This window comes from Solanum dulcamara, chromosome 4, assembly GCF_947179165.1.
Source record: "Solanum dulcamara chromosome 4, daSolDulc1.2, whole genome shotgun sequence".
NCBI classification, from domain to species: Eukaryota; Viridiplantae; Streptophyta; class Magnoliopsida; order Solanales; family Solanaceae; genus Solanum; species Solanum dulcamara.
The window spans coordinates 25,246,342-25,271,139 of NC_077240.1; the positions used below are offsets into that span (position 1 = coordinate 25,246,342).

General features: G+C 33.1%; 1 long non-coding RNA gene across 1 annotated transcript; it reads right to left on the minus strand.

Moving 5' to 3' along the window:
• Nucleotides 1-220: 220 nt before the first annotated feature.
• Nucleotides 221-1,827, minus strand: LOC129884897 (uncharacterized). Its single transcript, XR_008765997.1, has 2 exons — nucleotides 1,700-1,827; nucleotides 221-490 (listed from the first exon to the last, which is right to left on the minus strand). It is a non-coding gene; the product is annotated as an uncharacterized LOC129884897 (long non-coding RNA).
• Between the last annotated feature and the right edge of the window lie 22,971 nt (nucleotides 1,828-24,798).

Sequence of the window (24,798 nt, forward strand, 5' to 3'; positions counted from 1 at the left end):
TTTATTGAAGACAACAAGTAATTGATCGGCTATGTTTAGGGGTGGGCGTTCGGTATTCGGTTCGGTATTTTTAAAATTTGAGTTCGATAATTCGATAATCGGTAATTCAAAGTATATACCAAATACCGAACTTTCAAACTTCGGTTCGGTAATTCGGTAATCGGTAAATCAAAATTTGGTTCGGTACGGTATTCGGTAATACCATATTGAAGTCGAAGTCCACACGAAATATGTTAGTACATCATATTCACAATAGCAACAATAAAAGATGTAAAGATTTTTAATAACAAACTGAGTTTGTGTCAGTAAGTTCCAAGGTTTCTCAACCTCCACTAGTTGGAGTTTCTTAGTTAAGTATGAATAACAAATTCCATGGGCAGTAGCCAGCATAGTGCACAAAGCATCCTGTATTAGCATTTAGCGAGGCCCTGCTCCACCAATCGATTTAATCCTCCTCATCTTCCTCTCATTCATGAACCCGAAAAAAAATCTGCAAAGAGAGGTGAAAGATACTCAGATAAATAGCAGTATGTCCAAAAGACAACATTCTTTTCTCACCTCACTATGAAAGCAAAATAGTAACAAGGTGCAAATGGAAAAGGGAAGTAACAGAGAAAAAAGATTAAAAGTATATTCAAGAAAAGAGATATCGCTTGCATGATAAAATATAAGAACATCAGTTTCAGGGCTATACTCTCGGAATTCACTGATATCCCATCAGCTAACATAAACAACAAACCAATTAGAGAACTGATTGAGGCCTAAGTGAAATCACTTCCAATGTACAGCTGAAGAAACTAAATACTTTACAATATTTTACATGTAGTGCAGACATCAAGATCAATTTAACATATGTTTTGTGCATAAAGATCTATCCTTTTCATAAAGCATTTTCGGACAGATGGGCATCAAGTATAGGAAAAGTAATAGTCATAATACTTGAAAGGCATCCACTGTGATAAAAGATTTTGGAACCAGAACAGAATAGTAGTCTATAGATGACCAACAAAGAATTCAGAAAAGAAAACTTGTAAATCAACTTACAAAACTTAGATAACACATGCAAATCCTTTATACCTGAAAAGTCAAAAGATTATACATCTTTGTTTTCTTGAAATTTGAAGGACACAAGATTAAAAATGAAAAGAAGGATATATCACAAGATTAGGTGACAAGCTCCACAGAAAGGACAAGCTCCTGGAGTTGCCTGTCTTTGTAACACCCTCTCATCTTCATCACATACAAATACCAAACATATTTTTTGGGCACTAATTATCCGATTCTGACTTTCTATACTATTGGTAATAAAGAAGCTTTAGATCACTAGAAAGTAATTGTCTAATTGAGATATGGCAGAACAGAGTCACAAAGGTGTTTCTCATTCTCTTTTGTTCTGTTAGTATTCTCACATAAGCACTGAAAATTGTTCATGTACATATCGACTACTTCAATTGTCAAAAATCATTTCAGCTCAATTGAAACAGGAACTGCTATCTGAGTTAATGTTCCCCTTAAATGTGCAAGCACAGAAAGAAAAGCCAGCCTTCCTTTAGTTCTGTGTCAACTTTCTTTATAACTATTTGTTTTATTGGAAATATAATATCTAGTTTCTTTACTGTTGAAAAGACCCAAAAAAAGAGAAAAAAGATGAAGAAGATGAAAGTAGAATATCAGAAACAAGTACAAGAATGTCACATACCAGTTTATCACTTGCATGATAAAATACACACCCAATGCTGATATAAATCAGCAGAGAGTGTTGGCAACTTTGACGAGTGATCCATAACTAATCCAAAAACTGCTTTCATTTCCACAGGTAAACTTCAGAACATCCACAGGTAAACTTCAGAACATCCACAGGTAAACTTCAAAACTACCACAGACCACAGTTAAACTTCAGAACTTCCACAGTTCTCAGCTTGAACAATTCAGTCAATGCCAAGTTGATATGTTGATATGCGATTACAAATCAAGATCGAGGGAATCTTTTGAGATATCAATATCATCCATAGCTAAAAAGAATTTAAAACGTGTCAACAATTAAACTAAGTAAAAAAATATAAAAATAAAATACAAAAACTGAAAAACATACCAAGTTCAAGTTTCATAAGATCATTAAAATCTTCTTCAACATTTATGGGATAAAGCTCATTTCGACGTCAATCTTGAAGACAAATAACAGCTTGCACCAATTTTGGAGTCAAAGAACTCCTAAATAAATCAAGAATACGGCCCCCGGTGCTAAAGGCACATTCTGATGCCACACTAGAAATTGGAATTGCCAACACATCACGAGCCATCTCGGAAAAAATTTTATATCTAGGAGAATGAGCTTTCCACCACGACAAGATATCAAAATTGTCGTCATCATCATTCGGCTCTAGTTCTTCACTAAGATACTTTTCCAACTCCGACTTACCACCTAAACCTGTACCATCTTGTTTGTTCCTCTTCATTTGGATCCTATTTCTCACTTTTGTTGATTTTGTGCTATTGTTAGATATAGATGAATCCGATGTCTGACCCGATAAATCAAAAAGAGAAGATGAAAGTCGAGATGCATTAGAGAATTTTGCTACAAACTCTTCAAACATAGATTTCATGTAAGTCACCATTTCATCTTTTATTTCATTCCCTTTATCATCTCCAAACATATCCTCAAGTGCGTCGCCAACATACTCAAGTTTGTTACGAGGATCTAAGATAGAGGCAATAAAAAGCACTTTATTCATTTTTTCAGGAGCACCCCAATACTTGACAAACTTTTCTTTCATTTTTTCTCCCATTTTTGCCAAAGAAGGATCATTGTCTTCCATACACTCTCTTAAATGATTGTGAAGCTCAACTATATCTTCAAAGTGACCATTAGAAGTGACGTAGAGTGAACCTGAAACCTTCTCAGTTAGATCATAAAACCTTTTAAGAAATATTATCATATTTCTCACCTTTTGCCAATCATCACTTTCAAGTACACCTGCAACACTTCCATCTTCACAAACATGATTAGCAAGAGAAGTTGACAATGCACCATCTTCAAGATCAAACCTATCAAATGCACTCTCAAAATATTATGCAGCATCCAACATCGAGTAGGTCGAATTCCACCGGGTTGAAACATCTAAACATAATGACTTCTTACTGTCTATATTTTTTAGTTCACAACATTCCGCAAATTTTCTAATTCTTGTGGCAGATTGTCTAACATATTTTACCATTTGCCTAACACGTTTGATAGATGGACCAACTTCTTTCATGTCATCTTGCACAATAAGATTCAAAATGTGAGCCATACATCTCACGTGAAGATGGTTGCCACATTTCATGTTAGATCCCCAATTAACCATTTATTTGTGTAACTCTTTCACCATGACATCATTAGAAGAAGCATTATCTACAGTTATAGTGATTATTTTCTCCAATTTCCAATCAAGCAAACACTTACTAATACAACGGGCCATTTCGTCACCCTTATGACTAGTAACAACCTAAAAGTTTAAAATTCGTTTATGCAAAAGACAATCACTATCAATAAAGTGTACTGTCAAACACATATAATTTATTCTCTGTATAGAAGTCCATGTGTCGGTGGTTAGACAAACTCTCGGTGATGTTTCTTTCAAATACTTCATAAACTTTTATCTCTCTTCACCAAAAACTACATAACAATCCCTAGTCACTGTTCTACGGGAGGGAACTCGGAATAAAGGTTGGGTTTTTTTCATAAACTTCTTAAAACCTTCCTTTTCAACAAAACGAAAAGGAAGCTCATCAAGGATTAACATCTCAATTAATGCCCTTCGAAATACCTCTTGATCAAAAGTCCAAATTGTCCCATCACGCATTTCACCTTCTAATGGAAAGTTTAAATTTGATTGTTTATACTTAGAATTGGAAGTGTTAACCTTATTTGGATTTTTAGGACAAGTTTTCAAATGTTTATTCAGTCCACTTGTTCCATTTTTAGTTGAATCAGCTAAGAGAACTTTACCACAATGCTTGCACTTTGCTTTATTAATTCCATCTTCTATGAGCTTATCATAATGCGGCCAAGCAGCAGATCTTGATTCAATAGCTTTTCTCTTCACAGTCACTGATTCCGGTGTTGAATCAAGAGACTTAGTAAGAGCCAGAGGTGCGACATTGGTTGTTCGACTTGATTTATCTTCCATCTAAACATAAAAGAGATTACAAATGTTATAAGACATAAATTGGAAGTGTAAAACAAAATAAAAAAAGAACAGATATCATCTTGCTCACCTCTGAATAGTGAATTCTGATAGAACAATTTGCGCTAAACCTATGTAACAATTCCACAAAAAAGATTAGACCTTAGGTTCTATTGATTCTGAAAATTCCACAAGATAGAACAACTTGATAAAATGAGAAGATTGTTTTTTTTGTTGTTCTGAAAACTGAAAATTATGCCCCACTGGCAGTTGCGTGCATTCATGTTTAGGATTTAGGCAAAATTGTTGTTTTGTTATACTTGCATGTCTTCTTCATAATATATTATCAAAAGCCCCTTAAATGAAGCATGAGCAGATGAAGATGGTATCAGAAGTTTTAAAAACATCTTTGTAATGTGACGCTGTGACTCAATTTCATCCTTGTAAACACCATTCGTTTATTTTTTTAAAATGGAACACTTAATATTCTTATACAATAAAAATCCTATACAAAAATTAACATTAATCATACAACACCTTTACTGTGAAGGGCGAGCAGAGAAATCTGAAGACGCTACGTCGGCACATCGCTACCTCTGTGATTTGTGAAGGAGTGAACTGTGAAGCACTGAAAGGCTGAAGCCTGAAAGTTGTGAAGGAGACCAAGGACTGAAGCACTGATTCACTGAAGACTGAAGAGTGACATCGTCAAATGCTCGACATCGCCAATCTTGACGGCAAGTTTCAATATCACTGAAGACGGCAAGACGCTAGCTGCAGCTGGTAGTGGTAGCTGCCTTTGTATTTGTGAATTGTGAAGTGGGCGTTCACTTAGGGAGTTAGGGACTTAGGGTTACTTAGGATTTCATTTGGGTTTGGTCTTTGGACCTAAACATTTATCGATAATGGGCCTTTTGCCCTTTTCTACACTCCTTTAGGCTTTAGCCCAACAGAATATATCAATATAATGGGCTGCTAATTCTTATTTAAATTCGGTATTCGGTATTTTCCGAATACCGAACGGTATAAAAATAAATACCGAATACCGAACCCGAATACCGAAAATATAATTTTTGGTACCGAATACCGAACCGAATTCCCGAATTACCGAATACCGAAATACCGAAGTAGCCGGTTCGGTTCGGTAATTCGGTTTTCGGTATTGTATGCCCACCCCTAGCTATGTTGGATTATGGTTCTCAGATAAACATATAGACAGAAGCATATACATTTACACTAGAATTGACCACCTATTTGATGATTAAGAAAAAAGTCAAGGGAAGCAAGAATGATAGAAACTATAGAAAGCTAACTCGGATATCCAACTAGATGTAGACAAAGAACACATCCTCATCAATCACCCTAATCTTCTGCCAAATTTCTGCAAAAGATCATGGTGATTGATGAGGAGGTGTTCTTTGTCTGCAGCTAGTTGGATATCTAAATTAGCTTGCTTTAGTTTATACCATTCTTGCTTCCCCTAACATTTTTTAATGATAAAAAATGTGGTCAATTCTGATGTAAATTTATATGATTGTTGTGATTGTCAATCTTTATCACAGAACAATAATTCAACAGAACTAATCATATGCTTGATGTCTTCAATAGAGTTTTGGAGAAGAATAGTTGATTATCATGACTTTGCACTTCAGCAATACAACCTAAGTGGCTCACTGCAAGAGTAGGGTCAGATCAAATGGACAAGCAACTGTAATTTCTGCAACAAATTAAACTACTTATTCTTGGATTTCAAAAACTGCGCCTGCAAAAGAGGAAAGCAAAAGTGACGCATGAGTAACTATATGTATACCTGCAGTGTGGGGAAGCTCAAGGGGACTCACAGATGGGCTGGTAGATTTGAAGCTAAAACCTCAAAGTACGAAGAAACTTGTTGCTACAATGGCAACAAATATTCTCAATTTGTTTGTTTTTTCTGTTTTAGTTCCATTCAAAAGAATGTTTTTTTTTATCAATTCTTTAATTTTAGTTTCAATTTTTCATAAGACATGTTTAAAATCACAATATTCAAAAGTCTTCTTTCATTTTGCATTTACATTCCTCTTTTTTTTTTAGCTTGATACTTTTGTAGAAGACTTGTCCCAACAAAACTTTTTGGCATTATTACGCAAGAATAAATTTAATTTGACGACATACGATTATTAGATTAAAAAAAACTTTCATAACTTATATTAATGGGAAAAAGGTCTAATATATTCCTCGCCTTTTTTATTTATAGCTGATAAACCATTTGTTATGAAAGTGGTTCATATATATGTTACGCCCCGAGAGGGTACCCTACACGTGACCGGCACTCAGGAACCATTTCTGGCTCCCAAGCGAACCACATAGCCTGATCACACATCCGTTCATTCATTCAATCAGCGGAAGACTTAAAATAAAGAGAATATTTGGTGGGAAAATCCCAAATCAACAATCTAGCTCAAGAAACAAAGGCCATGGGCCAACAAATCAAACTTCAATCTTTGTCATTAAAATAGTCTGACAAGAATATTTCAAAGAAAGAAAGTACTCACTCGATCCATCATTATCTAGTCTATGAAGCCTCTATCACTACTATCTAATTGGTGCCAATGACATGTTTATGGCTACCTCAAATCAAAATGAAAAGGGCTAACTCGATGCAAGAATACATAAGTGGTGTCCTCCGAATGTAGGGGAGGACTCACCAATATGCTAAATGCGAATAGATCCCCAATGATGCTCCTATTGACGATCTCTTAAACCTGTCTCTGCATCATGAAATAATGCAGGTTCAAATGGACGTCAGTACATGAAATGTATGAGTATGTAATATGGCAAAATGAAACATAACTCAAGGTAGAATAACGTTGGTTCAAATATCTCAAATCAAAAGATAAGAGAGACTCAATCAAAGTGTCATAACTCTAAAGTAAAAATACATTTTAGACAAAGACCAATCATATATCATATAATCCAATCCAATCATGTACAATACAGTTTAATCAAATCATTTACAATTCTATCCCTTCCAATCATGTACAATTCGAACCAATCCAATCTAATCACAATTCATCTAACCCAAGTTGATCATATACAATCAACTCAACAATCAAATCCAATATAATCACATACCATTCTATTCAATCCAATCACAATTCATCTAATCCAATCCAATCATATATCGTCTAATCCAATCCAATCCATATCATCTAATCCGATCCAATTATACATAATCCAATCATAATTCATCTAACTCAATCCAATCATATACAATCAACTCAATAATTAACTCAAAGGACTCAACTCAATAAATATGCAAATTAAATTATGCAATATTTTACAATTCAACTCAATCATCTACAATCACAATCAAACAATTCATATTAAGCACAATCCATTCAGTTGGGAGTTTCTCTAACCGACAACTATCACCATATGAGCGAGTGATAGTACAACAAGCAGATGTTGTTGCATCGTCCGTTCATACTTTGCCAGGGTATGAACGAATCAACCAATCATGGATACCATTGATTAGTCAAGTCCTATCATTTTAGGACAATAAAATGGGAAACATCCGACTTTAACGGTTCCATCCCTACCTACGTTGGTGGCGTAGTTTTTGGGGTTCGAGTATGGACTATACTCTTACCCACTTCGGTGCTCGATACTCCTCTCATGACTCTATGCTCATTGTTATGTCGAAAAATGGACAAAGTGTAAAATTAATTTCATCTTTATAAAAAAAAAATTAATTTTAGTAAAAAAGGAGTAGCCATTTAATTTTTTAAAGAAATTAAGAAAACTTAATTTAAAAGACCCTAACAGATTTAAGTCTTAAAAATTTAGAGAAAAGGGTAAGAAGTTCATATTACTATTTTAAGAAGGTTTTAGCACTTAAAATAGCCGCTAACATGCGGTTGTCCGATGATTTGAAAATTATTTGACTAACTTTGGAAAAATGTGTTAATTTGAAAGAAAACAAAGACTTTAAAATTATTTTTTAGAAAAAATGATCAAACTTAAACATTAAAAATAATATACATGTATAAAAAAAAAGGGTAAAAAGTTTACCAAATGACTAAGTAAAGGTAGAAAATCATTTAAAGCGTAATATTAACAAGAATTAGTTTATCTTTAGAAGAATCTAATTAAGTTAGAACAAATTAAAATTAATATCTAAGCAAACATAAATAACATTAGTAAATAAATTATTACAACCCAAATTAATATAAATACAATAAATAACACATGAAAATATGGCCCGACACTTAGTTTCTGTACGCCTGGACTAAGCTGTTGGGCCTTCTGCATTTTGGGCCTTAAGCACAATTCCACAGTATATTGCAGCTATATATACACTATATATCGGACTGTATATATACTATATATAGTGTATACAATATTATTTTTGTATATCAAACTATATACACACCGTATGCCACATGTTTGTTCTCTGTATATGCTGTATATCACTATATATCACTATTATACATTGTATACCGTGTTTATTCCCTGTATATGTCGTATATCACTGTATATCATTGTATATAAGACTTTATATACACTATATACAGTGTTTTTTCCCTGTATCAACTGTATATTACTGTATATCACTATATATAAGACTGTATATACACTGTATACAGTGTAGTGTATACAACATTATTTTCCGCATGTATTTCATGTATACAGCCCAATATCAATATTTAAATCATGAATATTACCTTTCTTTCTATGTATCAACTTTTCAACAATTTGAGCAAGATGATGGGAGACTCAAAACTCAACGATATGCAAGGATGGAGTCCAAAGATGAACTCGAATTGTATCGCATGCACCAAAATAAAATTACAGAAGCATCTACTCATTTTAAACTAAACAAAGGAATATATCATGATATGTTAAGGTATCAAATTGATGGGCATCCTAGAAGTGACTAACGACATGCTAACTAACTTAATTTTAAAGAAAGAATTAAATCAATTAGGCCATGAAATTTCTAATTAAATAACAACTTTAAGCATATTTTATTATCTAAGTCATGTTAAAAGAAGAAATTAAAAATATGAAAATCTATATTGTCAAGGAAAACTACTTAAAAAATAATGAACAAAACTAAGCGCTTTCATGAATTAATCCTAACATATGCTAGCTAATTAATCTTAACACATGCTAACTATAACAAATTTATATGATTAATCTAATTATTCTTAATATATACTAACTAAAAAAAGACTATGAATCAACTAAATATAAAACATGAAATAAAATAAAGCTGAGAAAAGATTTTACCTCTTTTCGAGCCGCGAGATTGAAGACGATAAGCGGAAGGCATTCACCACCATTCAAGAGCTTGATGGAACTCCAATCTACAAAAAAGATAAAATAAAAGATTAAAAATTTACTCTTGAACCTTCGTGGGTTCGACATTATAAGAACACTGTTCTTAGCCTAAATTTTGACTTCAATCTCCTATTTTCCTTAAAGAAAAATATAGATTAAAAGCTAGAAATTTTCACAACTTTTAGGCTGGGGACAAGAGTCCAAAAATCCTAGCCAAGTTAAGAAAATTTCTAACTTTGGGGTGGCTAAAAAAACCTCTCACGCCTTCCTCCCTTCTTATCAAGAATATGAGTCTTTATATAGGCTTCAAAAACCCCAAATCCCTCAAGGATTTTCGATGTGGGAGATTAGAGTTTTTTTTTTTTTTTTTTTTTTTTTAGAAAAAACTAAAAATTTCAAAAATGCAAACTATAATTAAACTAACATAACCAACATTGTATTTAGTAAAATATGAAATCTTTTGAGGTGATTTTCGAATAACCAAATAAATATTAATCAAAGATATAGTAATATAGAAATATGTATATTATACTAAAAAAAAATTAAAAAAAGATAAAAATAGTTAAGAATAACATGAAAATATTTTTATTTTTTATAAAAACTAATTATTTCAAATTGTTCGAATTCAAAGAGACTCGATATCTAATTTGCATTGTGGATGGTCAAAATTGGGTGTCAACACTCATAAGACTCCATCCAATCATCTCAAACAAGCCCTCGCGGCTAGTTTCATTTAGGACTTTGCCAACTCCTCAACTCTATCCTCAATTCAACTCAATCAAGTCAAATGGCAAGTCTCATTGGACTCTTTTTGAAACTCAAATCAAATCTGGCCTCATTGGACCTTCTTTCAAAATCGACTCATCTCAAATCATCAAACTCTTCTCTTTTAAAATTTATACAACCTCAACTCAATCTCAAAGTCGACATTTTAAAGTAAAAATGCTCAACTCGTTTATAATTAAAATACTCGTGTTCAAAAATAATTAAAGGACTCCTCAAACTCAACTCATGCTTAAACTCTTTTTAAATCACAGATGAAAATAATCATTTCTTAAACTCAAAAATAGTGTATAAATAGTTTATGCAAAAATGTTCACAAATCATTTATTTAAAACTCCTCCTCAAAAGATCATTTATTTTCAAAATGTTCATAAGACTCCAATCAAATCAAATTATGGAAATCACATATCACATAATCACATTAGACTCCAATCCACTTCATCACACAACATCCTCATCAACATAACCTCTTCATTCACATCATCGTCAAATATCATCATTCACATCATCATCAAACATCATCATCAAATATTATCATTCACATTATCATCAAACATCATCATCACATCATCGTCAAACATCTACTCCGAAATCCTTATTTAATTCTATGTTCAATTCATAGAGACAAAAGGACATTCTAACTCTACCAAGGTTTCATTTCTTTTTATGCCCTTCACATTCATAACTATCCCAAAATTCTCATATAACTAAAAATCAATTTCATCAAACTCATGTAAAAGAATACTTTATTTTACTATGAAAAATAATATTATTTTTATTATACATAAAAACCATCAATCTCATTTTCAAAACAAATTATGACCAAAAAGAAATCTCATCTTGGGTTAATGTGAATGAATACATGAATCCATACTCTCAACAAAGTCAACTCAAGAACATCATTAACACATTTTAGTAATATTCTATAGTTTAGGAAATTTCAAGAAAAATCTTCATAAAAGGTTCAAATCTTTCACAACTTCTATCCAACACATCTATGGGCATATGGAAGAACTCAATCCATATTTTAGGTTAGCCTTACATACCTGAAAATTGAAGGAAATCAAGACTTGAAGGAATGGCTTGAAATCTAACTCCTCTTCTTCTTCTCTAATTTCTTCTCTCCAAGTCTTCCATGCCTAAAATGAGGAGAAAACCCTCCTTGGTGTGATGAAGAACTGATTTTTTGGTCCCAAAATGGCTAGGGTTATATTTGGGATGGGTGGGGAAAAGTCCGGAATGCCCTTCATCAAAGAAAATCTGGAAAACGGGTTAAAAACCCTGCTGGCGAGTTAGCTGGCGCGTCGCGCCAGCACCCAAACTACTGAGGCTAGTTTGTCTGAAATTTCTGCAGTGATAGTCTGTGGTAGAATGGTCATAACTTTTGACTCCGAACTCCAAAAAATGCAATCTTGGTGGCGTTGGAAAGAAGACTCAAAGACCTTTAATTTGATAGGTCATGGGACACCCAGTTCATTATATTATAGGAGATATGCTCATTTGAAGTTGACCCTAATACTAACTCATCCGAAAACTTAATCGATTGGAGTTCTTTGGACTCGACTTGGTGTTAGAGATCCCTTATGACCCCAAAACACATCTAATACACTTCAAATACTTAGGAATTGATCCTAACTCATATATAAAATTACAAGTCCTTCGGTTCGAGTCTACACACACGTGAAGAAATGTTTGAGTTTTTGCGAAAATATTTCTAGGGTGTTACAATATACTTCTAAGGTTACACAAATGGCTTATATACATCGTTTTACTTTAACGGAAATGAAAAAATTAATCTTATTCATGTAGGGTATATTTGATCCATCTCACACATTTTTTTAAACCTTTTTTATTCAATCAACTAATTTGAATTTATAATTTTGATGCTCAAATTTATTTATTTTCACTTATTTTTCTTGTAAAATTTATTATAGATGGCCCAATTTTTTTTAACAAATGCAACAACTAAATTACAATATAGCTGCAAGAAAATTAGTTTTAAATTTTTTTCTTACTTTTTTTCCCTTTTGCCATTCACACTTCTTTCTTTATATTTCTCTTATTTTTATACTAAAGAATGAAAAAAATGAATAAGAATAAGAAACTCAAATAATAATAATAATAATAATAATAATAATAATAATCAAAGATATTAAAAAATAATTTATGTGTGAAAAAGATCAAATATGCCCGCGAATTTTTCTAAAAGGATAATATATACCCCTACATAAATTTTTTTAAAATTAAAAATTCAAAAAAATAATAATGTAAAATTAATTTTTATTTTACTTTTATAACAGTTGGGTATATGTGAGCCACTTTTGTAATGGTAGGGGTATATGTGTGTCACTTTTATAACGATAACATTATATATATGAGTCACTTTTGTAACGAGAGATATATCAACTCTAAATAATAAAGTTGAGGGGTATATCAGGTCATTTTCCCAATATTAATTTACAATTGCATATACAATTACATAGAAGGACAATCTCAAATAAATTTTTTTCCTATAAAGTAAGAATTTATATAATTCAATCAAGATTAACCCAATGAATGATCATGTTATATATAAACTTCAAACAATTATTTCTCACAGTACAACACAGAGAATATTATCTATAGATTTGATGACAACTCTTGGAATTACAAGATAATGTAGCTATTTGGCTTTGGAATGACGAGATAATAAAGGTAGTTATGCACTCATCTCTAATGAAAATTATGAATAATTAAGAAGAGTAACAATCATGAACTAGCAATTGGATAATATATATATATATACAACAACTCAGTGAAATCTCACAACGTATTGTTGTTATCTATATTACGAAAGAACAACAACTTTGGCAAAATTTTGGAAACAACAAATTTAAAAAGTAATATTTTGACCAAAACCAGATAACTTAAAATCATTAATAAGAAAAGAATCTGAAAAAGATCAGAAACTGTATCAAAAATATCTTTCTGAAGGAAGAAATCGAGTTCACTGAATAGACAATGTATTTTTAAAAAAATAATTATCCTCAAGTACCCGACGTTAACTGTATATATCCTTGCAAGATAGAATGATCTTATTCATAGGTGTATCAGTACCTAAAACTACACTCTTAGCGAACCAATCAACGACAATAAAGAACACAAGAATTTATTTGTGCAGAATAAGAAGAAGTTTTAAGGCCAAAAAATTTGTAAGGAAAATCTGAGGAATCAAATGAATTAATAGCCATGAAGGTACTGTTTCTAAAAGTTTGCAACCTTTCAGAATAGTCATTTAAGAAACGGAAGAAATTTTAAATAGAATCCGAGAAAGCAAAAAATGAATTGGGTTGCAGGCGGATCCGATTTGGATTGAATATTTGGCTAATTTAATCAATAATTGAATAATTAATCAATTAATTAAAGAAAAAATTATTCAAAAATAGTCTCTTTTATCATTTTTCAAAGTCAAAAAGTCGAGCGAGCGAGCGATGACTACTGTGCTAGGGGATCACTCTTTTCAACCATTTTAACAAGAAGTAAAGTTATTTTTTTATTTAAACATTCGAACTTCTCTTTCCACCACCAACGAGGGAGAAATTTCTTTCACCAATTCATATGGTCCCTCCATTTCCCATTTACTCTATACTAGACCCAACACGTATTTATAAATAAATAAAAGATACATTTTCGAATCAATTAATAGCAAGCAGTAAGAATATTGTCAATCTGACGAATAGATAAAAATATCATTTGAAATCTTACCAGTTAATATGGATAACTAATTAAATGCAAACAAATGAGGTCAGGGTTATTTTTTGATATAATTTTTAAATTGTTAGGTTTGATTTAATGTTGACTTCTAATCAAATCTAATGTGAATCATAATGTTATTTACAAGATTCTCATATATAGGGTACAAAGTATAAAATTGAGACATTAATTAACTTATTAATGTATATAGAGATGAGAAAATCACTTTAAGGTATTTAAACGTTAACCAGGGAAAAGATTGAATTAATAATAATACTAATATGTTTATCTATTTTATGATAATAATTTTTTTACTAGAATTATATTTTTGGTAGGTTATTTAGGTTAATAGATTTGGTTTGATTTTGGCTTCTGATCAAATCCCATGTGAATCAATATATATATATAGAATGTTATTTACCCGATTTTCAAATAAATAGACTATAATGTATGAAATTGAATCTTTAACATATTAACGTACACAAAAATAACTTTAAATTATGTAAAGGTTGACCGGGCAAATATTGAATTAACACTAATAATTTATTACCTATTTTATGATAATGATTTTCTTACAAAAATTATGTTTTTGGTAGGTTTGGTTAAATTTTGACTTCTGACCAAATCTAATATTAATCAATATATATGGAATGTTATTTACAATATTTCCAAATATTTTGTAAAAACACCTTACACCAACTATAAAACCTCTTCTTTTGTTCCTTAATTTTTCACCCCTCAATTGCTTTCTCTTTTTCTCTCTTTACACATGTCCTGCACTTTGGAGATAATATTTCAGCTCTCTTTTATGTCCTCCAAAACGTTTTCCCAAATGTATAACCATTGTAACATTAGCAGCTTCCACAAGAGCAATCTCTGAGGCTACTTAAGTGTTCCTTTGCAGCAATAATAAAAGGTTCCCATAATACATCAATAACATACTATACAAACACAACAGCAGCAACTGATATAAATGCAATAAATTGAGCAGTAACAATCATCTTAATTATTGGTTGTTGTTGCTCTGTTTGTTGCATTTGCGATATCTGTTATTGTTCTTGTGTTTGAGGGGCTTGTTGTTGATGTATTGTTGTTGCAGAGGAACATTCCGTTGTCACTTAGCTATCGAATTTTGAACTCTCTTTTCATACAGAAGGATACTTACAAAATAGAGAGCATTTAATATAGCTTTTGATAAAACTCTAGGCATGGATTCACCTATTCTATTAAAATAGAGTCATATAGTATCACATTTGTCTCAGCATTCAATAAAAAATAGAACGAGTTTATTTTTATCAAAATGAAAGTATAGAAAACATTTACTCATATGGTTTCCAGTAATGAAGTACACACGATTTCATTTACACAGACAGTAACAAGACAAGTTCGGACTTTGCATTCCAACTATAACTAAAAGAGAAACATGATTTAAGAAGAAAAGGGTTGACCCTTTATGGTGCAGCAAACTGAAGGATGAGGGTTGAGGAGAAATATGTACTTGCTCGGGATTCCAGCCAGCGACAAACCCAGATAAGAATATTTGACTATGTTTGAAATCTCGGAAGCTTATCTAATTATTAATTAATAGGTGGAGAGTCAAAATTGGATATCACATAGCTAATGAAAGACGGGTGTCTAGGAATTTTAGAATGGGTAGTTTACTTATTTACTATACAAGATACAACAATTTATTTAGCCATACAAACTATAGGTTCGTGTCACTGACCCAACTATCGGATTGTGTGGGCGCTTATTCTAATCACCTAGATAGGAGAACTCTTATCCCTCAATTTAAAACGGGCAATCTGAAAATCAAGAAAACATGAGAAATTCCTTCAATATTTTGAATCAGCCATGCAAACTCAAGTACAAGAAATCTTTTTACAATTAACTGAAAACCCCTCCCTATGAACTAGTCTAAGCAAGTACAAGAGCTTCTAAGAATGAAAACAACATGAAAATTTATTAGCGGAAACGTGAAAATATAAAGAACAAGGAGGAACAACAATATTTAACGTGGTTCAGATCAGAGTGATCCTACGTCCACCAGAGAACAACTGCCTTTATATTAACAAAGAAAGGGGAGAGATACCAAATACAACTTAAATAATTGCTCTATCAATTATCTTCTCTTCTAATGTATTTTTCAAATGCCTTAGAATATGAGAAGACATGAGAGAAATATTTTTGAGGTATGTTCCAAATGAATCAAGAGCTACCTGTTTATGGGATTAAAGTTTACCAAATTTTCACCTAACCTTCACCTACCAAGTTGCTACATTAAGACTATCTAGAATCTTGTCAATTTTAACAAATCTTCACCTTGGCAAGATTCTCCATTTTCAACTTTCTTTCAGCAACTTTTGATTATGCCTTCAACCTCAACTCTTTCAATCTCCACCATGATTTGCGTTCCGAGTATGCAAATGAACAACTCTGGCCAAAACTTCTAAGCTTACTAGGCAATCCTGTTGTAAGAAACAAGAAGAATCAAACCTTTGTTGAACACACTAGCTCCACCTAGCAGTTGTTCTCCCAAAGTTTGCATCAGTTGATGCATACTCCCTCCAAGTCCTTAGAGTGTGCAAATATGGCAAGCGGGACTATCTTGATCAGCATGTCTGCAGCGTTATCATCTGTAATAACCTTCTTGACCTTGATAGCTCCCTCTTCAACGACACCTCGAATGAAATGGAATCTGACATCAATATGTTTGTTGCGCTCATGAAATCTTTGATTTTTAATCAAATGAATAACACTTTGACTATCACATCTTAGAGTTGATTCCAGTTGAACCAAACTCAATTCTGCCACCAAACATTTCAACCAGATAACTTCTTTCATTGCCTCTATTGTTGACAAAGCGACAATCGATTATAAAGTCGATTTCCAACTAATGGCACTGCCAACGAGAGTAAAGATATATTCATTTGTGGACCTTCTTTTATCAAGATCCCCTACATAGTCAGAATCCATATAACCTAGAACTGAAATACCTTCACTTTTTTCAAAGGTTAGGCCAACATTAAAAGATCTTATGATATCTCAATATCCACTTAACAGCTTCCCAATGTCTTTTTCTTTGTTTGGCCATGTACCTACTTATCACACTTATAGATTGTGCAATATCTGGACGCGTGCACATCATAGCATACATAATACTACCAACTGCGCTAGCATAAGAAACTTTTGACATATGCTCCACCTCATCCCCAAACTGAGGTGTTTGTAACTCTGAAATCTTAAAATGAGAAGCTAACGGTATACTTACAGGCCTGCTCATCTACATATTAAATCTCTCAAGAACCTTTTCAATGTACCTCTTATGAGAAAGATGTACAACACCATCTTCTTTAGAAATCTCCATTCTAAAAATTTTCTTTGCGGCTCCCAAATCATTCATGTCATATTATTTTCTCAAATGGTTATTCAAAATATTTATCTCTGTGATGTTGTTAGCAGCAATAAGTATAGCATCAATATACAATAGTAAATAAATCATTGATTTACTAGACATTTTCTTATGATACACATAGTTATCAAATGCACTCCTCGAGAATCCATGTATAGTCATGAATACATCAAACATTTTGTACCACTATTTAGGGTATTGCTTCAAACCATACAAAGACTTCTTCAGTTGGCATATATGATCTTCTTTTCCCTCAACTAGAAAATCTTCAAGCTGTTCCATATAGATTGTCTCTTCTAGATCACCGTATAAGAAAGCAGTTTCAACATCAAGTTGTTGAATTTCCAAATTAAAGTAAGCAATCAATGCTAGTAGCATGCAAATTGAGCTATATTTCACAACTGGAGAAAAGATCTCATTATAGTCAATTCCCTCCTTTTGACTGAAACCCTTTGTAACCAATTTTTCCTTGAACCTAGCATTTTCTACTTCTGGAATGCCTTTTTTCTTTCTGTAGATCCATTTGCATCCAACTGTCTTATTCCCCTTTGGCCTTTCAACTAAGACACATGTCTCATTTTTGTGAAGAGACTCTATCTCTTCTATCATGGCTAACCGCCATTATGCAGCATCTTTGCAAGAAGTTGCTTCAACATATGAAGAGGGATCGAGGTCTTTAATCTCTTCTTCTGCAGCTAGAAACGCGTATGCAATCAGATTTTCTTACTCTATAAGACGTTTCAGTTTCTGTATCTGATTTTTTTCCCTTCCCTTAGCAATTGTGTATGGTTCATTGACAGCATGTTCTTCAAGATTTGCATCTTTTGACTCATCAACTTGAGTCTCTTGATCCTTTTCCTTGGTATGCTTCACCGGTAGCTCCACTTGCTCATTGTTCTTATTTCTTGATAACTCCACAAAAACTTTATGAGGATCAAGTATAGAGGATTCATCAAAGGTAACATCTCTACTAACTACAAATTTGAGTAAAGACAAATACCAAAGTTTGTACCCCTTTACTCCATCTACATACTCTACTAATATTGCATTTTTAGCCCTTGGTTCAAGATTTTCTTCATTAACATGATAATGAGTCAGACACCCAAATATTTGCAGGTATATATAGTTAGAGGGTTCACCTGACCATACCTCATTCAAAGTCTAAAAGTCAATCATTGATGCTGGAGATTGATTAAAAATATGAGAAGCAGCATGACTTGCTTCAGCCCAAAATACTTTGGACATTTTGTCTTGTAAAAGCATACATCGAGCCTTCTCAAGAAGAGTTCTATTTATTCTCTCAGTAACTCAATTCTGATGTGGTATGTGCCTGACCATCTTATGTCTTGCGATCCGATGAACCTTCCAGAAATTATTGAACTCTTCAATTCACAACTCCAAGCCATTATCTATGCGAAGATACTTGATTTTTTCTCTCCATTTGATTCTCAACCAAAATCTTCCATTCTTTAAATGCTTCAAAAGTATCACTTTTTGCCTTGAAGAAACACACCAATTCTTTCATGAAAAATCGTCAATAAATGTGAGAAGATACCTCTTTCCTCCCTTCAATGGAAGCTGAAAGGGACCATACCTCTTTCCTCCCTTCGATGGAAGCTGAGAGGGACCTCATAAATATGAATGGATGTAGTCTAGGGGTATTTTGATAATTTCTGAGGTATAACAAGTAAACTATAACTACTAGCGCTACTCTCCAAGAAGTCACAACAACTTCTTATTACAAGACTCACAACTAACTACTGACTTCAAACTAGGAATTATTACAACAGGAGTTATTACAACTCAATAATAACCCTAGCATAAACTATCAAACAAACTATTTCAGAAAGAAGGAACCCTAATCTAATCCTACACGAAAAGTAGTTCTTAATTAATTAGGTTTTTCCTTTTATAGAATCTTCCATGAATTCTAACTCTAAATCTGTGTCTTTCCTTTATTTTCTACACTAAGTGAAACTAGTTTATTATCTTCGCTTCTAACACTTGAACATGGTCCCTGCTTGTATTTTGTCAGTCACCAAAACTGAGATATTGAACTAGACTTCTCATCACGAATATTACATCTTATTTCCTTAACACAAAGAGTAATGTCGAACTAGAAACATATTTTGTTGTATATACTAAAACCATATAAACTTATAATCCTAAAACCTTCATTGTACCTCCCTCGCTATGTACTTATAGCTTTGACTATCTAGAGTACCTAGGGATATCAAATTCTTCTTCAGATTAGGAACATGATAAACTCCTTTAATTGTCCTCACAATTCCATCATAGCAGCGAACCCGAATTGAACCAATGCCAACTATTTTACAAGTTGCATTATTGTCCATTACTACAGTTCCTTCACTTTTCTCATAACTGCTGAACCAATCTCTTCAAAATGTCATATATAGAGAACAAATAGAGTCTAACACACATTTGTTGTCATAGACTCCACTATTACATCATGTTGTTAGTACATATTCATCATCAAAATTATGTACCTTCTCAACAATGGATGCACTCGCCTTTTCTTTGGACTTTGACATAAGACAATCTCATTCAAAGTGTCCCTTTTTTATGACAGCCCCAATACTCCGTATTCTTCTTCTTCACACGAGCTTTTGATCTATGCTTTGATTTAGTCCTTCCCTATTGGCTAGTACGACCTCTTACAAAGAGCCCACTAGCTTTATCATTTTTGTCTCCTTCAAAATGCCTCCACACATAACAAGAGTTAAGTGATTGCCTCACTTGCTCAAGAGTTATAGGCGTCTTGCTATACATCATTGAATTCCCAATATCACTATATTTTGAAGTCAATGAAAATAGCAAAGCACATGCAAGCTTCTCCTCGTCCTTCTTAATTCCGACAATCTGTAAATCCATCACAACTTTGTTGAATGCATCTAGATGATCTTGCAACAAAGTACCTAACTCCATCTTAAATGTGTGAAGATGTCATTGTAACAACATCCTTGTTGTAATTGATCGGTCCAAGTAAAGCCCTTCCATCCTATCCCATAACTATTTAGTTGTCTCCTCGGTACTTGTACTCACTTCACAGAGCACGTTAGGTGCAAGTGATAGTTGGATTACACTCAATGCATCATCAGAAACCGATATGTTATTGGGATACTTTCCGTCAATAGCATGGATTGAACTTTTCCTCTGCAGTAATGCCATCATCTGGATTTACCAGATATTAAAGTTGTTACGCCCACTAAATTTATCAATTTCAAACTTTATGGAACTCATTTTTACTTGTTCTTTCTCTTTTACTACAAAGTATTTGGAAATATAGAAAACCAAAGTAATTCTTTTCTGATATGAAAGATCAGACTGTGCTGCAACCATAGAGCATACTCAAACAGAACCTTGGATTTAATACCAATTGTTAGCGGAAATGTGAAAATATAAAAAACAAGAAATAACAACAATATTTAATGTGGTTCAAATCAGAATGATCTTATGTCCACCAGAGAATAATTGTTTTTATATTAATAAAAAAAAAGGGGAGAGATCCCAAATACAACAAAGAGAATTGCTCTATCAATTTTTTACTCTTCTAATGTATTTCGCAAATGCCTTAGAATATGAGAAGACAAGAGAGAAATATTTTTGAGGTGTGTTCCAAATGAATCAAGAGCTACCTATTTATAAGAATAAATTTTTTCTCTTGATGTCATCCATGAAATCACATTTTGTCAAGATGTCAAAGTTTACCAAACATTTACCTACCAAGTTTGCCAAACTTTCACCTAACTTTCACCTACCAAGTTGCTACATGAAGACTATCTAGAATCTTATCAATTTTAACAAAATTATCATAACTCTCACCATAAGAAAGGAAGGGAGAAAGCTGTCAGAGATCATCATCGTCTCCACCTAAGAAACATAACGGATCGTGCAACCACGCTATGCCAAGTGGCATAGAAAAAATAGTATCGGCACAAATATATGTACTAGTAGGCATTATTGATCGACCCAAATCCACCACATAATATAATGTAAATATTCACAAGAAACATGCAATACGAAAGTTACATAAGTCACTCTCTTGTCAACACGTTGTTACTACCTCAATCTAATAACCAAGAACTTCTTACACATTTTTACTAACTTCCCTACCTCATTATGCAACAAACTTCGCCCCTTAGGAACCACTCCACTCTTCTATCCTGGTCATAACCTAACGCCTTATAAAAGTAAGGCTTTCCAAGCCTACCCATTTTACCAAACACTAGATTTACCTTACTGATTCCAATTACGAATTCATATTTACTAACTATCTTTCGAGGAACATCCACCACTCTCACTTAAGATCTCATGCCAATAACACTAGATCTTGGCCAAATTTATAAATATAAGCAGTATTCTCAGTCATTAACCTGACTTAACAACCATGTGAGACATGTCTAACATTTCAACAACAATGTATACATGATTTCAACACATTTTTCAAATAACCCAGATCACCTAAGGATCCCTAGGACATCGACTGGATGTTTAACATGCAATTATATCTACACAAGAACTATCTCATCATTTAAACACATCAATCCAATCATTCATGGACCAACATATGATAAATAAATCAAAATAAATAAACATGGTTCACTCATGAAACCAACACATAAAATACTAGTCAAACATGTATCAAGCATAGTACCCGAGCCAACCATAACATAAGCCATACCAAGCATAGTACTTGAGCTAACCATAATAGAACCTCTACCAAGCGTGGTACCTAAGCCAACAAAAAGATATTTCGTAGTAGGCGTGATACCCGAGCCAATAAAAAGATATACTGTATTAGGTGTGGTACTCGAGCTAATTAATAATCTGTACGATGCATGGTACCCAAGCCAATCGAAGCCAACCAAAGAATCAAAAATATAATACAATCCCAATTACATTGAATAAAACTAGACTTGTAAGATCACAAGCAATTAAGAAAGTTTATTGCACGGAATTGACATAAGATATTATTATGCATTCATTCCCTTTTACTCTCTAAACACGTAGGGAACAAGCAATACTAATGAAAAGTTAGCACGTACACAATTACACGTGAAGCTCGGTGCTGGACCTATTTAAAAGCACACACTCATTCCCAAAAGTTCCCTTCAATTATACTAAACCCCAAGATCGCTAGAACCCAATAATGACATACACTTAATCCTTGATCATGACATGAACCCACCTCAATATAGATTACCTAAGGATCATCAATCATAGAATAAATACCCAGGAACATTCAAAGAGTAAATATTTTTTACCACAGCAATAATCAACACATTTAGTCATCCCGACACCGTGTTCGAAGACTTAAGCATAAAATCTTTCTTCAATCTACAACATATTATGAAAGCAGAATAGGTCTAACTTATCAGTCAAGCCTAGTCTACCTAGACGCCAAGCAACTACTACAGAAGTCTAAACACAAACTTCTAACTCTGTGAGGGTGAATTCTAACAAAAATAAGCATGGAATCCATGGGTTTTTATCCCCTTTGAAAAGTTTTAGCTTGCACGTGGTCTTTACAGAGGATTATGATGGAAAATTGATGTAAATTACCCTAGGTTACCTCTGCACTTCTCTAAAACATTCTTGAGCAACAATGAGAGGTTTCGAATAACTTTTAACATTTATTGTGAATTACCCTGCTATAGTGGCCCAATCTCGCTATAGCAGTGTTGCCGTAGAGAAAATACCCGCTATAATGGAATTAACTTGGCCAACGTAGCAGCATGTCACCCAATATAGTCGCGTGCACATGACACTTAAAAATCCTCCCAAAATTGCTCATTTCACAATAAATTTTCAAACCTTGACGTCCCTAAGCAATATTTTCATTACAAGTTTGATATCGAGAGTTATCACGACCCCGCCCACCGTGGCTGGCACCCAAACTAACCTTCCAGTGGAAGAATTATTTTTAGAACCCAAATTATCAAACTTAAGATATAAAACAGTTAGAGACTTGCAGAAGCAGAAAATAAATCAAAATAAGATTAAGTTCTCATAAACTTAGCAAAATAATTTAAATATTAAATAAAATGTGGAACATCCTAGGAACTGAAAGTCGTTCATACCAAAACTCTAACAAAATATACGAATAAGGAAAGGGAAACACTCCCAAAATATAGTCATAAAACTAAAATAGTAATTGAAAATCCAAGTCTAGAAAAAGGGACTAAAATAGAGAAGAGTCCACGGCAGCTTGAAATAAATCACCCTTAAACTTGAACAAGTTCACTCTTCTAACCTAGGTCTATCCGCAGCCAGGTGAATATGCCATGTACTCATCAAAAGGCAGAGCAGGATAGTACCAGTATACAAAAACAATGGTGTACTGGTAGGATCACGCGGTTAGCCAGTAAGTAAATCATAGATAAGTAAATTCCACACAATAGGTATATACATATACAAAATAAGTCAACTAATCTCAAATTTATCTATATTCAACAATATCACAACTCAATATCTTCCACAAGCTATAACTTCACACAAGGGTCCTCTCAAGGGACCTACAAACAATCATCTTTGTGTTGGAATATAACACCTGATCCAATTATATATGAGAATGTGACACCCAATTCAAATATATCATGTCGAAATACGACACCCCATCCAAAGATGTCATATCGGAGCGTGACACCCGATCCAATTATACTTGAATCACAAATACATTTAGTATTTACATCACCAAGAACAGGTTCATCATAAAAATAAGTCAGCAAGTGATCATTTCACACATAATCTAGAAGGTTTCCCTATTTATATACACACATGCATATCATGAAGCAATTTAACAAATATATGAAATACATACGGGAAACTAGATCATCACCTACCTCAAATTCAAGCTTCAACAACTTTACAATGCAAGTGTCTTCCCTTTTCGGGTTCATTCTTTTCGTTCTTATTTTAGAAATAGTAAATACATATAAAGGATCAATATAATAACCTAACTATCATGAAAAATAACTCAATACTCATCCTACGACAAACCCATGATCCTAACCCCACCCTATGACTATTTCCCACCATTAATTCTCAATTCAAACCTTCCCCAAATGATTAACAACCATAGTTTCTAGGTTCTAGGAATCAAAAGATGAATTTAGGGAGTAAAATCCTTACCTTCAGCATGAAAATCTATGGAAAATTGATAGAATTCACCCTATATCGCCTCTTGAAGTCTTAGGAACTATTTTTGCAGAAAAAGACCATTCTGGGATTTTTCCCAACTTAAATCACGTTTGCCCCGCTTTAGCAAAGCTGCTCTGGTGGGAGAAATCCTACTTTGGCAGGTTGCAAAAAAATAGAAAGCTTGGAGTTTGAGCTCAAAGGCCTCATTTCAAGACACAC